The 17,697-nt window shown below is 42.6% G+C and overlaps 1 protein-coding gene and 1 long non-coding RNA gene across 9 annotated transcripts in view; one reads left to right on the plus strand and one right to left on the minus strand.

Moving 5' to 3' along the window:
* rad51b (RAD51 paralog B) overlaps positions 1-17,697 on the plus strand; it is a 745,951-nt gene that overhangs the window by 576,183 nt on the left and 152,071 nt on the right. The gene's annotated exons all lie outside the window — the stretch shown is intronic.
* Positions 1,260-17,456, minus strand: LOC119956474. The gene is made up of 2 exons (XR_005458641.1): positions 17,252-17,456; positions 1,260-1,395 (listed from the first exon to the last, which is right to left on the minus strand). It is a non-coding gene; the product is annotated as an uncharacterized LOC119956474 (long non-coding RNA).

The following is a 17,697-nucleotide window of genomic DNA, read 5'->3' on the forward strand; positions in this document are numbered from 1 at the left end:
TTCCCCCCAGCTAGCTGAAATTTCTCTGTCAGTTCGTCCAGTGTTGCGATCCTGTCGTCCGTGTATAGGTCCCTGACTGTCAGTGTCCCCCCGTCCTGCCTCCACCTTTTGAAGGTGGCGTCGGTCAGTGCCGGTTTGAACCTATGGTTGTTGCAGATGGGAGCCCTGTTCGACATTTTGGTCAGGCCAAGTTGCTGCCGCAGTTGGTTCCAGGATTGGAGGGTGGCTGTCACCACTGGGCTGCTGGAGTGTTTTTTGGGTGGGGATGGGAGTGCTGCCGTGGCGAGGGCCCGGAGGGAGGTTCCCATGCAGGAGGCCTCCTCCGCACGCACCCACTCAGCTTCTGGCTCCTGGATCCATCCCCTTACTCGCTCGGCTGTTGCTGCCCAGTGGTAGAATTGTAGATTCGGGAGGGCTAACCCTCCCCTGGTTTTTGTTTTTTGTAAGACCTTCTTTGGGATCCTAGCATTTTTACCCCCCCATACGAACGCCATGATGAGTTTGTCCAGCGCTTTGAAAAAGGCCTTGGGGATGTAGATCGGAATGGATCTAAACAGGAAGAGGAACCTGGGCAGTACGTTCATTTTGATCGTCTGAACTCTCCCCGCGAGGGAGAGCGGGAGTGTGTTCCATCTTTGCAGGTCCTTTTTAACTTCCTCCGTCAGGCTGGTGAGGTTCCATTTGTGGATCCCTTTCCAGTCATGGGCTATTTGGTGCTCATCTTGTTGATAAACTATCTTACTCATCAAAGAACTAGATGTTCTGTGTGCATCTGTATTACGGCCACAACACAGAACATAATGTGGTACTAAGAGTGCCGAACAATTGAAGATAACAGTGGAGAAGACGGGACAAAACAGACCGAAAAAAGAAAAGAAGAAAATTCTTCCACCTACATGATAAACTACGGGCAACTGAAACTCAACGCACGGAAAGACTGTGCAGATTGAAATGGAAGGTCTGAAGGCACCTCACTAGCTTCAAGTCACTGGTAATGTAGATGAGAATTGGCATGTTTTTAAGCAGCAATTCAGACTCTATGTTACAGCCCTTGGCCTGCAGGCACAGCCTGACGAGAGGCGTATTGCATTGCTGCTCACGGTAACAGGCTCTCAAGCCATCAAAATTTATAATACCTTCACGTTCAACAGCAGAGGAAAGCAAGAGCTTCGATGAAGAATAAAGTACTTTGATCGGCATTTATCTCTGAAGAAAAATGAACATTTGAACGTTATATAATTCGGACACGTACCCAGAAAGCAGGTGAATCTTTTGATGATTTTTATGTCCGATTTGTGGTTGAAGGCACAGTCATGCAATTTTAGAGCGTCAAAGTCGTCGATGATCCACGATCAGATAATGTTCAGTATATCGAATGATAAGGTATGTGAGAGGCTATTGAGGGAAGAAGAGCTTCAATTAAAAAATGCTATCAAGTTTTGTCATACAAGTGAGCTGGCTGCACAGCAGATTAGTACACTCAACCTAAAGAAATTTGACGCCAATCTGGAAGAAGACACCAACGCCATAAGCACTGCGGCGCAGTTGAATAGGAAACGTGGTGCCAGTGCGGGTGGCCATTTTAAGCGGCCCATCGAATCCGCCATTTTATGCCAGCAATGTGGCAATCGACATGGGCCACGCCAATGTCCAGCATTTGGGAAGGTGCGTTCCAAGTGTGGCAGAACAAATCACTTTGCGAAGCAATGCTTTTCACATCCAACAGTGGACCAAACAGGATCAGTCAACGCGATTGATGAGATGTCCGTTGAAGACCTATTTTTCGTTGATCTGATTTTGACTAAGGACACGATGAGTCCGAATATGCAGAGTGAAGAAGCCTTACTGACCAGTTGCGGAAATAGTGATGGTGATGCTGATACCATCGAAGGCAGATGGACAATTCCAGTGACATGAATGCCACATTGATCAAATGCAAGCTCGACACAAGTGCAAGGGCCAACCTTTTCAGTTTGTCCAATTTGAATAGACTGGGGGTTAAACCGAAAGTCGTCAATCAAACGAGACGACTGAAAGACTACAATGGGAATGAGATTGTGACACTGGGAGCATGTGAACTCGAAGCATGGGTAAGCAACAGAAGTCACAGCATATAATTTTCCATTGTGGACATGGAACTCGAGTCCATCATAGGACCGGACATGTGTGAGGCCTTGAACCAAGTTGAGGGCTGTACAGTCCAGACAGTGCAAGGAGAGAGGTTCATTGCGACTGGCAACGAGAAATAATAGCACAGTTATCCGATGAGATAAAAGCAGAAGTCAAAGTGGAGGACGATAAACCAGATGAAGAGATGGAGGAGCCAAAGGGAATTCCAGAAGTCTGGTTAAAAATCTTCAGAAATGTGGAGTTGCTCAGTGACATGATTCAGGAGCATGATGAGCCAATCTTAAAGCATCTACAAGATGTAAATGTAAAATTTTCGGAGCCTTGACAGCCAATGGGCTTCACTCGGGAATTTAAGTTTGAGCCAAATGAGTATTTCATAAATGAGGTAGTCACAAAAACATACCAGGTGGAGTCGCGGCCTGACAAGTTAGACTTTTTCTTCTTTGATGAACCAAAAATCACGGGATACACAGGGTTCGAGATCGACTGGGAGAAAGAAAAACACGTCACACTGAAAACTATTGAAGCGAATCATAAGGGTCGGGGCACTGGTAGAACAGTTACAAAAACGGCACCAAATGACTCTTTCTTCAATTTCTTCAGTCCTCCTGACGTTCCAGAGCCTGGAGAGTTCGATGAAGGTTCTGCAGCAAGACTTGCTGCCTCCATTCCTTTGGACCCCAATCAGTCCTAAACTTTTGGATTAATTTGGAATCCTTTTTATATTAGCTTTCAGTCTTTTTATACCGTCTCTTTGCTTCTTTTATATGGTTTTTCCCCCCACTTTCTCCAAACCTTCAATATTGAGCCTGGTTCATGGTTGTATTCTCCACCTGACACTTTTCTTCTTCATCTTAATCTCTATCTCTTTTGTCATCCAGGGAGCTCTGGATTTGTTTGCTCTGCCTTTCCACTTCATGGGAATACATCCTCTGTGCCCAAACTGTCTTTTCTTTAAAGGCAAGCCATTGTTCAGATACCATCTTGCCTGCCCACCTTTGATTCCAATTACCTGGGATAGATGCATTCTCAGCCCATTGAAGTTGGCGTTTCCCAGTTATTTATTCTTGCTCTAGATTGTTTCTTGTCCTTTTTCATAACTAACCTAAACCTTGTGATACAATGATGTCTGTCTCCTAAATGTTTCCCTACTGACATTTGATCCACTTGGCCAACCTCATTCCTATGAACCAGGTCTAGCAGTGTCACCTTTCTCGTTGGACTGGAAATATACTGCTGTAGAACATCTTCCTGAACACACTCTTGCTCCTCTCTGCCCTTTACACCATTACTAACCTAGTCTACATTCGGATTTTAAAATTTCCCATTATAACTACCCTATAATTCTTGCATCTCTGTAATTTCTTGCAGATTTGTTGCTCTCTGTCTTTCTCACTGATTGGCCTAAGCACTACACTAGTCATATAATTGCTCTTGTTTGTTCCTCAGCTCTAGCCAAATCAATTGTTTAACTCCTCTGGGACATCCCCTCATTCCACAACTGCAGTGCTGTCCTTAATACTGCCACCCCTCCTTGTTCGCTTCCTTTCCTATCTGTCCTGATGTCTTGCATCCAGGAATGTTTAATATCCAGGCTAACCCTTGTTTAAAATAAGCAAAATTGCTGTCATGCCCACATGTCCGTCCTTGACCTTCTGCAATGCTGCAGTGAAGCCCAGCACAAGCTGCAGGGGCAGCAGCATCTCATCTTCCCAGTGGCACATTGAGGCCCTCGGGACTTAACATTGAGTCCCGCAACTTTAGATTTTAACCTTTCTTCTCCATCTTAAACCCCCTTTTCTAAATATCCCATAGATGTATTACCTCAATGAAAACCATCCCGCCAACCACCCTCCCCACCTCCCCTCTCTCACCAGGCCACTTGTCAGTCGTTTTTAAAGTTGCTACTTTTTGTTGTAGTTTCTACAGTTATAACACATTCTTCAGTTCTGATGAAGAGTCAAGGGACTCAAAATTTTGGACAGAATTTACACAAAATTTGGCTAAGTATAAGTTTCGCCATGAAAACGGTACGAATCCCGCCGGCTCGGGCAGCGTCATCCGGACAGCAACTTTTAGGCACATTGTGAAAAAAATTCCCCACATGACAAATGCCGTGCCAATGCCATGCATTGTCTGATTCGCCCGCCCCGGGGGCCATCCAAGCAGTTCCATCAAGGGGTCTCTGCATTTAAATGGCTCAAAAGCAGGAGGATGACCGCGAAGAACCCTGTTCTCCACTTCACGGAGGGGACCCTTACCCGTCAGCTTGATGCCGCAGGATAAAGATTTTTTTTAATTGAAAAAAAATCTTTAATGCTCTTTATTGGCGTCATAAGTAGGCTTACATTAACGCTGCAAAGAAGTTACTGTGAAAATCCACTAGTCGCCGCATTCCGGCACCTGTTCAGGTACACAGAGGGAGAATTCAGAATGTCCAAATTACCTAACAGCACGTCTTTCGGGACTTGTGGGAGGAAACCGGAGCACCCGGAGGAAACCCACACTGACATGGGGAGAATGTGCAAACACCGCACAGACAGTGACCAAACCGGGAATCGAACCTGGATCCCTGAAGGACAGTAATCCACCATCAGGCTGGCGAGAGATTCTCCAACAAGATCGTGAACCCCATCTGGGAGACAGTGTCAGCACTGGTCAGTATTAGCACCCTCCACAAGAGGGCAGGGGTGCAATGAACTAACCACAATCACCATTTGCCTCAATACCCTGTACTAAATACAGTCACCATTTGCCTCAATACCCTGTACTAAATACAGTCCCCATTTTCCCATTACTTTGTACTAACAACAGTCCCCATTTACCCCAATGCCCTGTACTAACTACAGTCACCATTTACCTCAATACCCTGTACTAACGACAATCACCATTTACCCCAATACCTTGTACTAACTACAGTCACCATTTACCTCAATACCCTGTTCTAATTACAGTCACCATTTACCCCAATACCCTGTACTAACTACAGTCACCATTTACCCCAATACCCTGTACTAATTACAGTCACCATTTACCCCAATACCCTGTACTAACTACAGTCACCATTTACCCCAATACCCTGTACTAATTACAGTTACCATTTACCTCAATACCCTGTACTAACTACAGTCACCATTTACCTCAATACCCTGTACTAATTACAGTCACCATTTACCCCAATCCCTGTACTAACTACAATCACCATTTACCCCAATACCCTGTACTAACTACAGTCACCATTTACCCCAATCCCTGTACTAACTACAGTCACCATTTACCCCAATACCCAGTACTAACTACAGTCACCATTTACCCCAATCCCTGTACTAACTACAGTCCCCAATTACCCCAATACCCTGTACTAACTACAGTCACCATTTACCCCAATACCCAGTACTAACTACAGTCACCATTTACCCCAATCCCTGTACTAACTACAGTCACCATTTACCCCAATACCCTGTACTAACTACAGTCACCATTTACCCCAATACCCAGTACTAACTACAGTCACCATTTACCCCAATCCCTGTACTAACTACAGTCCCCAATTACCCCAATACCCTGTACTAATTACAGTCACCATTTACCCCAATGCCCTGTACTAATTACAGACACCATTTACCACAATTCCCTCTACTAACATCAGTCACCATTTACCCCAATACCCTGTACTAACTACAGTCACCATTTACCCCAATACCCAGTACTAACTACAGTCACCATTTACCCCAATACCCTGTACTAATTACAGTCACCATTTACCCCAATACCCTGTACTAATTACAGTCACCATTTACCACAATTCCCTGTGCTAATTACAGACACCATTTACCACAATTCCCTCTACTAACTACAGTCACCATTTACCCCAATACCCTGTACTAACTACAGTCACCATTTACCCCAATACCCAGTACTAACTACAGTCACTATTTACCCCAATACCCTGTACTAATTACAGACACCATTTACCCCAATACCCTGTACTAGCTACAGTCACCATTTACCCCAATACCCTGTACTAACTACAGTCACCATTTACCACAATACCCTGTACTAACTACAGTCACCATTTACCCCAATACCCTGTACTAATTACAGACACCATTTACCCCAATACCCTGTACTAACTACAGTCACCATTTACCCCAATACCCTGTACTAATTACAGACACCATTTACCCCAATACCCTGTACGAACTACAGTCACCATTTACCCCAATACCTTGTACTAACTACAGTCACCATTTACCCCAATACCCTGTACTAATTACAGACACCATTTACCCCAATACCCTGTACGAACTACAGTCACCATTTACCCCAATACCTTGTACTAACTACAGTCACCATTTACCTCAATACCCTGTTCTAATTACAGTCACCATTTACCCCAATACCCTGTACTAACTACAGTCACCATTTACCTCAATACCCTGTACTAATTACAGTCACTATTTACCCCAATCCCTGTACTAACTACAGTCACCATTTACCCCAATACCCTGTACTAACTACAGTCACCATTTACCTCAATACCTTGTACTAACTACAGTCACCATTTACCTCAATACCCTGTACTAACTACAGTCACCATTTATCCCAATACCCTGTACTAACTACAGTCACCATTTACCCCAATACCCTGTACTAACTACAGTCACCATTTACCCCAATACCCTGTACTAACTACAGTCACCATTTACCCCAATGCCCTGTACTAACTACAGTCACCATTTACCTCAATACCCTGTACTAATTACAGTCACCATTTACCCCAATACCCTGTACTAACGACAATCACCATTTAACCCAATACCTTGTACTAACTACAGTCACCATTTACCTCAATACCCTGTTCTAATTACAGTCACCATTTACCCCAATACCCTGTACTAACTACAGTCACCATTTACCCCAATACCCTGTACTAATTACAGTCACCATTTACCCCAATACCCTGTACTAACTACAGTCACCATTTACCCCAATACCCTGTACTAATTACAGTTACCATTTACCTCAATACCCTGTACTAACTACAGTCACCATTTACCTCAATACCCTGTACTAATTACAGTCACCATTTACCCCAATCCCTGTACTAACTACAGTCACCATTTACCTCAATACCCTGTTCTAATTACAGTCACCATTTACCCCAATACCCTGTACTAACGACAATCACCATTTACCCCAATACCTTGTACTAACTACAGTCACCATTTACCTCAATACCCTGTTCTAATTACAGTCACCATTTACCCCAATACCCTGTACTAACTACAGTCACCATTTACCCCAATACCCTGTACTAATTACAGTCACCATTTACCCCAATACCCTGTACTAACTACAGTCACCATTTACCCCAATACCCTGTACTAATTACAGTTACCATTTACCTCAATACCCTGTACTAACTACAGTCACCATTTACCTCAATATCCTGTACTAACTACAGTCACCATTTACCTCAATACCCTGTACTAATTACAGTCACCATTTACCCCAATACCCTGTACTAACTAGTCACCATTTACCCCAATACCCTGTACTAACTACAGTCACCATTTACCCCAATCCCTGTACTAACTACAGTCACCATTTACCCCAATATCCTGTACTAACTACAGTCACCATTTACCCCAATACCCTGTACTAACTACAGTCACCATTTACTCCAATACCCTGTACTAACTACAGTCACCATTTACCCCAATACCCTGTACTAATTACAGTCACCATTTACCCCAATACCCTGTACCAACTACAGTCACCATTTACCCCAATACCCTGCACTAACTAGTCACCATTTACCCCAATACCCTGTACTAACTACAGTTACCATTTACCTCAATACCCTGCACTAACTAGTCACCATTGACCCCAATCCCTGTACTAACTACAGTCACCATTTACCCCAATACCCTGTACTAACTACAGTCACCATTTACCCCAATACCCAGTACTAACTACAGTCACCATTTACCCCAATCCCTGTACTAACTACAGTCCCCAATTAACCCAATACCCTGTACTAATTACAGTCACCATTTACCCCAATGCCCTGTACTAATTACAGACACCATTTACCACAATTCCCTCTACTAACATCAGTCACCATTTACCCCAATACCCTGTACTAACTACAGTCACCATTTACCCCAATACCCTGTACTAATTACAGTCACCATTTACCACAATTCCCTGTGCTAATTACAGACACCATTTACCACAATTCCCTCTACTAACTACAGTCACCATTTACCCCAATACCCTGTACTAACTACAGTCACCATTTACCCCAATACCCAGTACTAACTACAGTCACTATTTACCCCAATACCCTGTACTAATTACAGTCACCATTTACCCCAATACCCTGTACTAGCTACAGTCACCATTTACCCCAATACCCTGTACTAACTACAGTCACCATTTACCCCAATACCCTGTACTAACTACAGTCACCATTTACCCCAATACCCTGTACTAATTACAGTCACCATTTACCCCAATACCCTGTACTAATTACAGTCACCATATACCCCAATACCCTGTACTAGCTACAGTCACCATTTACCCCAATACCCTGTACTAACTACAGTCACCATTTACCCCAATACCCTGTACTAACTACAGTCACCATTTACCCCAATACCCTGTACTAACTACAGTCACCATTTACCTCAATACCCTGTACTAATTACAGTCACTATTTACCCCAATCCCTGTACTAACTACAGTCACCATTTACCCCAATACCCTGTACTAACTACAGTCACCATTTACCTCAATACCTTGTACTAACTACAGTCACCATTTACCTCAATACCCTGTACTAACTACAGTCACCATTTATCCCAATACCCTGTACTAACTACAGTCACCATTTACCCCAATACCCTGTACTAACTACAGTCACCATTTACCCCAATACCCTGTACTAACTACAGTCACCATTTACCCCAATGCCCTGTACTAACTACAGTCACCATTTACCTCAATACCCTGTACTAATTACAGTCACCATTTACCCCAATACCCTGTACTAACGACAATCACCATTTACCCCAATACCTTGTACTAACTACAGTCACCATTTACCTCAATACCCTGTTCTAATTACAGTCACCATTTACCCCAATACCCTGTACTAACTACAGTCACCATTTACCCCAATACCCTGTACTAATTACAGTCACCATTTACCCCAATACCCTGTACTAACTACAGTCACCATTTACCCCAATACCCTGTACTAATTACAGTTACCATTTACCTCAATACCCTGTACTAACTACAGTCACCATTTACCTCAATACCCTGTACTAATTACAGTCACCATTTACCCCAATCCCTGTACTAACTACTGTCACCATTTACCTCAATACCCTGTTCTAATTACAGTCACCATTTACCCCAATACCCTGTACTAACGACAATCACCATTTACCCCAATACCTTGTACTAACTACAGTCACCATTTACCTCAATACCCTGTTCTAATTACAGTCACCATTTACCCCAATACCCTGTACTAACTACAGTCACCATTTACCCCAATACCCTGTACTAATTACAGTCACCATTTACCCCAATACCCTGTACTAACTACAGTCACCATTTACCCCAATACCCTGTACTAATTACAGTTACCATTTACCTCAATACCCTGTACTAACTACAGTCACCATTTACCTCAATACCCTGTACTAACTACAGTCACCATTTACCTCAATACCCTGTACTAATTACAGTTACTATTTACCTCAATACCCTGCACTAACTATAGTCATCATTTACCCCAATACCCTGTACTAACTACAGTCACCATTTACCCCAATCCCTGTACTAACTACAGTCACCATTTGCCCCAATATCCTGTATTAACTACAGTCACCATTTACCCCAATACCCTGTACTAACTACAGTCACCATTTACTCCAATACCCTGTACTAACTACAGTCACCATTTACCCCAATACCCTGTACTAATTACAGTCACCATTTACCCCAATACCCTGTAATAATTACAGTCACCATTTACCCCAATACCCTGCACTAACGAGTCACCATTTACCCCAATACCCTGTACTAACTACAGTTACCATTTACCTCAATACCCTGCACTAACTAGTCACCATTGACCCCAATCCCTGTACTAACTACAGTCACCATTTACCCCAATACCCTGTACTAACTACAGTCACCATTTACCCCAATACCCAGTACTAACTACAGTCACCATTTACCCCAATCCCTGTACTAACTACAGTCCCCAATTAACCCAATACCCTGTACTAATTACAGTCACCATTTACCCCAATGCCCTGTACTAATTACAGACACCATTTACCACAATTCCCTCTACTAACATCAGTCACCATTTACCCCAATACCCTGTACTAACTACAGTCACCATTTACCCCAATACCCTGTACTAATTACAGTCACCATTTACCACAATTCCCTGTGCTAATTACAGACACCATTTACCACAATTCCCTCTACTAACTACAGTCACCATTTACCCCAATACCCTGTACTAACTACAGTCACCATTTACCCCAATACCCAGTACTAACTACAGTCACTATTTACCCCAATACCCTGTACTAATTACAGTCACCATTTACCCCAATACCCTGTACTAGCTACAGTCACCATTTACCCCAATACCCTGTACTAACTACAGTCACCATTTACCCCAATACCCTGTACTAACTACAGTCACCATTTACCCCAATACCCTGTACTAATTACAGTCACCATTTACCCCAATACCCTGTACTAACTACAGTCACCATTTACCCCAATACCTTGTACTAACTACAGTCACCATTTACCTCAATACCCTGTACTAACTACAGTCACCATTTATCCCAATACCCTGTACTAATTACAGTCACCATTTACCACAATTCCCTGTACTAACTACAGTCACCATTTACCCCAATACCCTGTACTAACTACAGTCACCATTTACCTCAATACCCTGTACTAATTACAGTCACCATTTACCCCAATACCCTGTACTAACTACAGTCACCATTTATCCCAATACCCTGTACTAATTACAGTCACCATTTACCACAATTCCCTGTACTAACTACAGTCACCATTTACCCCAATACCCTGTACTAACTACAGTCACCATTTACCTCAATACCCTGTACTAATTACAGTCACCATTTACCCCAATACCCTGTACTAACTACAGTCACCATTTATCCCAATACCCTGTACTAATTACAGTCACCATTTACCACAATTCCCTGTACTAACTACAGTCACCATTTACCCCAATACCCTGTACTAACTACAGTCACCATTTACCCCAATACCCTGTACTAACTACAGTCACCATTTACCTCAATACCCTGTACTAATTACAGTCACCATTTACCCCAATACCCTGTATTAACTACAGTCACCATTTACCCAGTACCCTGTACTAACTACAGTCACCATTTACCCCAATACCCTGTACTAACTACAGTCACCATTTATCCCAATACCCTGTACTAATTACAGTCACCATTTACCACAATTCCCTGTACTAACTACAGTCACCATTTACCCCAATACCCTGTACTAACTACAGTCACCATTTACCTCAATACCCTGTACTAATTACAGTCACCATTTACCCCAATACCCTGTACTAACTACAGTCACCATTTATCCCAATACCCTGTACTAATTACAGTCACCATTTACCACAATTCCCTGTACTAACTACAGTCACCATTTACCCCAATACCCTGTACTAACTACAGTCACCATTTACCCCAATACCCTGTACTAACTACAGTCACCATTTACCTCAATACCCTGTACTAATTACAGTCACCATTTACCCCAATACCCTGTATTAACTACAGTCACCATTTACCCAGTACCCTGTACTAACTACAGTCACCATTTACCCCAATACCCTGTACTAACTACAGTCACCATTTACCCCAATACCCTGTACTAATTACAGTTACCATTTACCTCAATACCCTGCGCTGACTATAGTCATCATTTACCCCAATACCCTGTACTAACTAAAGTAACCATTTACCCCAATACCCTGTACTAATTACAGTCACCATTTGCCCCAATATCCTGTACTAACTACAGTCACCATTTACCTCAATACCCTGTACTAATTACAGTCACCATTTACCGCAATCCCTGTGCTAACTACAGTCACCATTTACCCCAATACACTGTACTAGCTACAGTCACCATTTACCTCAATACCCTGTACTAACTACAGTCACCATTTATCCCAATACCCTGTACTAACTACAGTCACCATTTACCCCAATACCCTGTACTAATTACAGTCACCATTTACCCCAATACCTTGTACTAACTACAGTCACCATTTACCTCAATACCCTGTTCTAATTACAGTCACCATTTACCCCAATACCCTGTACTAACTACAGTCACCATTTACCTCAATACCCTGTACTAATTACAGTCACCATTTACCCCAATCCCTGTACTAACTACAGTCACCATTTACCCCAATACCCTGTACTAACTACAGTCACCATTTACCTCAATAACTTGTACTAACTACAGTCACCATTTACCTCAATACCCTGTACTAACTACAGTCACCATTTATCCCAATACCCTGTACTAACTACAGTCACCATTTACCCCAATACCCTGTACTAACTACAGTCACCATTTACCCCAATACCCTGTACTAACTACAGTCACCATTTACCCCAATGCCCTGTACTAACTACAGTCACCATTTACCTCAATACCCTGTACTAATTACAGTCACCATTTACCCCAATACCCTGTACTAACTACAGTCACCATTTACCCCAATACCCTGTACTAACTACAGTCACCATTTACCCCAATACCCTGTACTAACTACAGTCACCATTTACCCCAATACCCTGTACTAACTACAGTCACCATTTACCCCAATACCCTGTACTAATTACAGTCACCATTTACCCCAATACCCTGTACTAACTACAGTCACCATTTACCCCAATACCCTGTACTAACTACAGTCACCATTTACCACAATACCCTGTACTAACTACAGTCACCATTTACCCCAATACCCTGTACTAACTACAGTCACCTATTTACCCCAATACCCTGTACTAACTACAGTCACCATTTACCCCAATACCCTGTACTAACTACAGTCACCATTTACCTCAATACCCTGTACTAACTACAGTCACCATTTATCCCAATACCCTGTACTAACTACAGTCACCATTTACCCCAATACCCTGTACTAACTACAGTCACCATTTACCCCAATACCCTTGTACTAACTACAGTCACCATTTACCTCAATACCCTGTTCTAATTACAGTCACCATTTACCCCAATACCCTGTACTAACTACAGTCACCATTTACCTCAATCCCTGTACTAATTACAGTCACTATTTACCCCAATCCTTGTACTAACTACAGTCACCATTTACCCCAATACCCTGTACTAACTACAGTCACCATTTACCTCAATACCTTGTACTAACTACAGTCACCATTTACCTCAATACCCTGTACTAACTACAGTCACCATTTATCCCAATACCCTGTACTAACTACAGTCACCATTTACCCCAATACCCTGTACTAACTACAGTTACCATTTACCCCAATACCCTGTACTAACTACAGTCACCATTTACCCCAATGCCCTGTACTAACTACAGTCACCATTTACCTCAATACCCTGTACTAATTACAGTCACCATTTACCCCAATACCCTGTACTAACTACAATCACCATTTACCCCAATACCTTGTACTAACTACAGTCACCATTTACCTCAATACCCTGTTCTAATTACAGTCACCATTTACCCCAATACCCTGTACTAACTACAGTCACCATTTACCCCAATACCCTGTACTAATTACAGTCACCATTTACCCCAATACCCTGTACTAACTACAGTCACCATTTACCCCAATACCCTGTACTAATTACAGTTACCATTTACCTCAATACCCTGTACTAACTACAGTCACCATTTACCTCAATACCCTGTACTAACTACAGTCACCATTTACCCCAATCCCTGTACTAACTACAGTCACCATTTACCCCAATACCCTGTACTAATTACAGTTACTATTTACCTCAATACCCTGCACTAACTATAGTCATCATTTACCCCAATACCCTGTACTAACTACAGTCACCATTTACCCCAATCCCTGTACTAACTACAGTCACCATTTGCCCCAATATCCTGTATTAACTACAGTCACCATTTACCCCAATACCCTGTACTAACTACAGTCACCATTTACCCCAATACCCTGTACTAACTACAGTCACCATTTACCCCAATACCCTGTACTAATTACAGTCACCATTTACCCCAATACCCTGTACTAATTACAGTCACCATTTACCTCAATACCCTGTACTAACTACAGTCACCATTTACCCCAATACCCTGTACTAACTACAGTCACCATTTACCCCAATACCCTGTACTAACTACAGTCACCATTTACCTCAATACCCTGTACTAACTACAGTCACCATTTACCCCAATACCTGTACTAACTACAGTCACCATTTACCCAATACCCTGTACTAACTACAGTCACCATTTACCCCAATACCCTGTACTAACTACAGTCACCATTTACCTCAATACCCTGTACTAATTACAGTCACCATTTACCTCAATACCCTGTACTAACTACAGTCACCATTTACCCCAATACCCTGTACTAACTACAGTCACCATTTACCCCAATACCCTGTACTAACTACAGTCACCATTTACCCCAATACCCTGTACTAACTACAGTCACCATTTACCCCAATACCCTGTACTAACTACAGTCACCATTTACCCTCAATACCCTGTACTAATTACAGTCACCATTTACCCCAATACCCTGTACTAACTACAGTCACCATTTACCCCAATACCCTGTACTAACTACAGTCACCATTTACCTCAATACCCTGTACTAACTACAGTCACCATTTACCCCAATACCCTGTACTAACTACAGTCACCATTTACCCCAATACCCTGTACTAATTACAGTCACCATTTACCCCAATACCCTGTACTAACTACAGTCACCATTTACCCCAATACCCTGTACTAATTACAGTCACCATTTACCCCAATACCCTGTACTAACTACAGTCACCATTTACCTCAATACCCTGTACTAATTACAGTCACCATTTACCCCAATACCCTGTACTAACTACAGTCACCATTTACCCCAATACCCTGTACTAATTACAGTCACCATTTACCTCAATACCCTGTACTAACTAGTCACCATTTACCCCAATACCCTGTACTAACTACAGTCACCATTTACCCCAATACCCTGTACTAATTACAGTCACCATTTACCCCAATACCCTGTACTAACTACAGTCACCATTACCCCAATACCCTGTACTAACTACAGTCACCATTTACCCCAATACCCTGTACTAACTACAGTCACCATTTACCTCAATACCCTGTACTAACTACAGTCAACCATTTACCCCAATACCCTGTACTAACTACAGTCACCATTTACCCTCAATACCCTGTACTAACTACAGTCACCATTTACCCCATACCCTGTACTAACTACAGTCACCATTTACCCCAATACCCTGTACTAACTACAGTCACCATTTACCCCAATACCCTGTACTAACTACAGTCACCATTTACCCCAATACCCTGTACTAACTACAGTCACCATTTACCTCCAATACCCTGTACTAACTACAGTCACCATGGTTACCGTCATACCCTTACTAACTAGTCACCACTACAGTATCCCATTTAACACAGTTCCCTGTACTAACTAGTCTTCCTTTTACCTCAATACCTTGTACTAACTACAGCCTTCCATTTACTACAATGCCCTGTACTAATTTTCGTCTCCATTTCCTCCGGGTGCTCCGGTTTCCTCCCACAAGGTAGACCTTGGAAAATAGGAGACAGGTTTAGATAAAGGATCTGGATCGGCGCAGGCTGGGATGGCCGAAGGGCCTGTTCCTGTGCTGTAATTTTCTTTGTTCTTGTTCACAAGTCCCGAAAGACGTGCTTGTTTGGTGAATTGGACATTCTGAATTCTCCCTCTGTGTACCCGAGAAGGCGTCGCAATGTGGCGACTCGGGGATTTTCACAGTAACTTTATTGCGCCGTTAATGTAAGCCTACTTGTGACACTAATAAAGATTATTATTATTTGCTACACTGCGCTACACTAACTGTACTCGTAATATAGTTTGCATAATTTATTGAATTTCTCCATACCAGCCAATTTTTCTGTTAGTTACACTTGACATTAGTGAGTTATCCATCCCAACAACTTTCTTTGCTGTCCAGAACTATTCCTGACACTCAATCCAGCCCCATTATGACTGCTGCACCCTATTTTAAGATTTGCACAAACCTTTTGTTAGCAGTCATTCCCAATGGCAAAGGATTATGATATAACAAGGGTTAAGATATTTTTGCGATTTATGACTGTTGTTTGTAGGTTGTGGAGGTCTCTAATTTTCCTCTGGTTTGGAAACAAAGGCAGCAGCTGTTGGCTGTGATCCTACAATGATCACTGGTCCAAATTCACTCAGAACCCCAATGTTAGGCAACGGTCAGACTGTGCATACAGGAGATTTAATGGCTCTGATCATTTTCATACACTGCCGCTATTCAGCAACAAAAGAGGTCGCTGTTAATGCTGAGATCCGATTCGAGACGGCCCCCTCTTGAAGGGTTTAAAGTGTTACAAGCGCTCCAGTGCCTTGTCGGGTAGTGAACGTCCTTTTTGATCACTGTGCGCCAAACTACCGTTTTACAGACTTAATGACATAGATGAACCCCCCCCCCCCGTCAGTGCTGCGCATTGAGCAGGTCGGCAGGGGTGACAGCAGAGAAGGTGGGACAAAATAACTTTGGGCGTGAGAGACTTTTTACGCTTCACTGACCACAGAAGCCAGAGAGCTTGCTTCCTGTACACACAGCCATTGCTAGCAGCTTTTCTTTACCTCATTCAGCCAAGTGTACTCACAGGGAAAGGGAGCACGCAGAGGAAACACTGCACTGGTTGTTATTAAAGAAACAAAATGCCGACCTTTGAAACTGCAGCCTGTCACGTTCAATAGTATGGTTCTGTCTGAAATCTTCTTCATACAATGTGTCACTGTCAGCCATCCCATCATTCTCACACAGGATTTGTATTGATAGTCCATGTTTTGCTGGCTCTGCCATTCCTACTCCGGCAGTATTGTGAAACACACCTCAGTACCAGAGCGGCTGATCGCTTCCTTCCAGCTCATGTGACTGCAGGTATCTTGCATTTATATAGCAACTTATATAGCAACTTTCACAATCTCAAAGCAAATCCAAAGGGAGTTTCAGCCAATTAAGTACTTTTTGAAGTGTCATCACTATTGTAATGTGGAAAAGGAGGCAGCCAATTTGCACATAAGCATGGTATCAATGCAATAATGATCAAATGATCCATTTTTGTGATATTGATTGAGGGATAATATTGGCCAGACAGCAGGGAAAACTGGC

This window comes from Scyliorhinus canicula, chromosome 2 (genome assembly GCF_902713615.1).
Source record: "Scyliorhinus canicula chromosome 2, sScyCan1.1, whole genome shotgun sequence".
Taxonomy (NCBI): domain Eukaryota; kingdom Metazoa; phylum Chordata; class Chondrichthyes; order Carcharhiniformes; family Scyliorhinidae; genus Scyliorhinus; species Scyliorhinus canicula.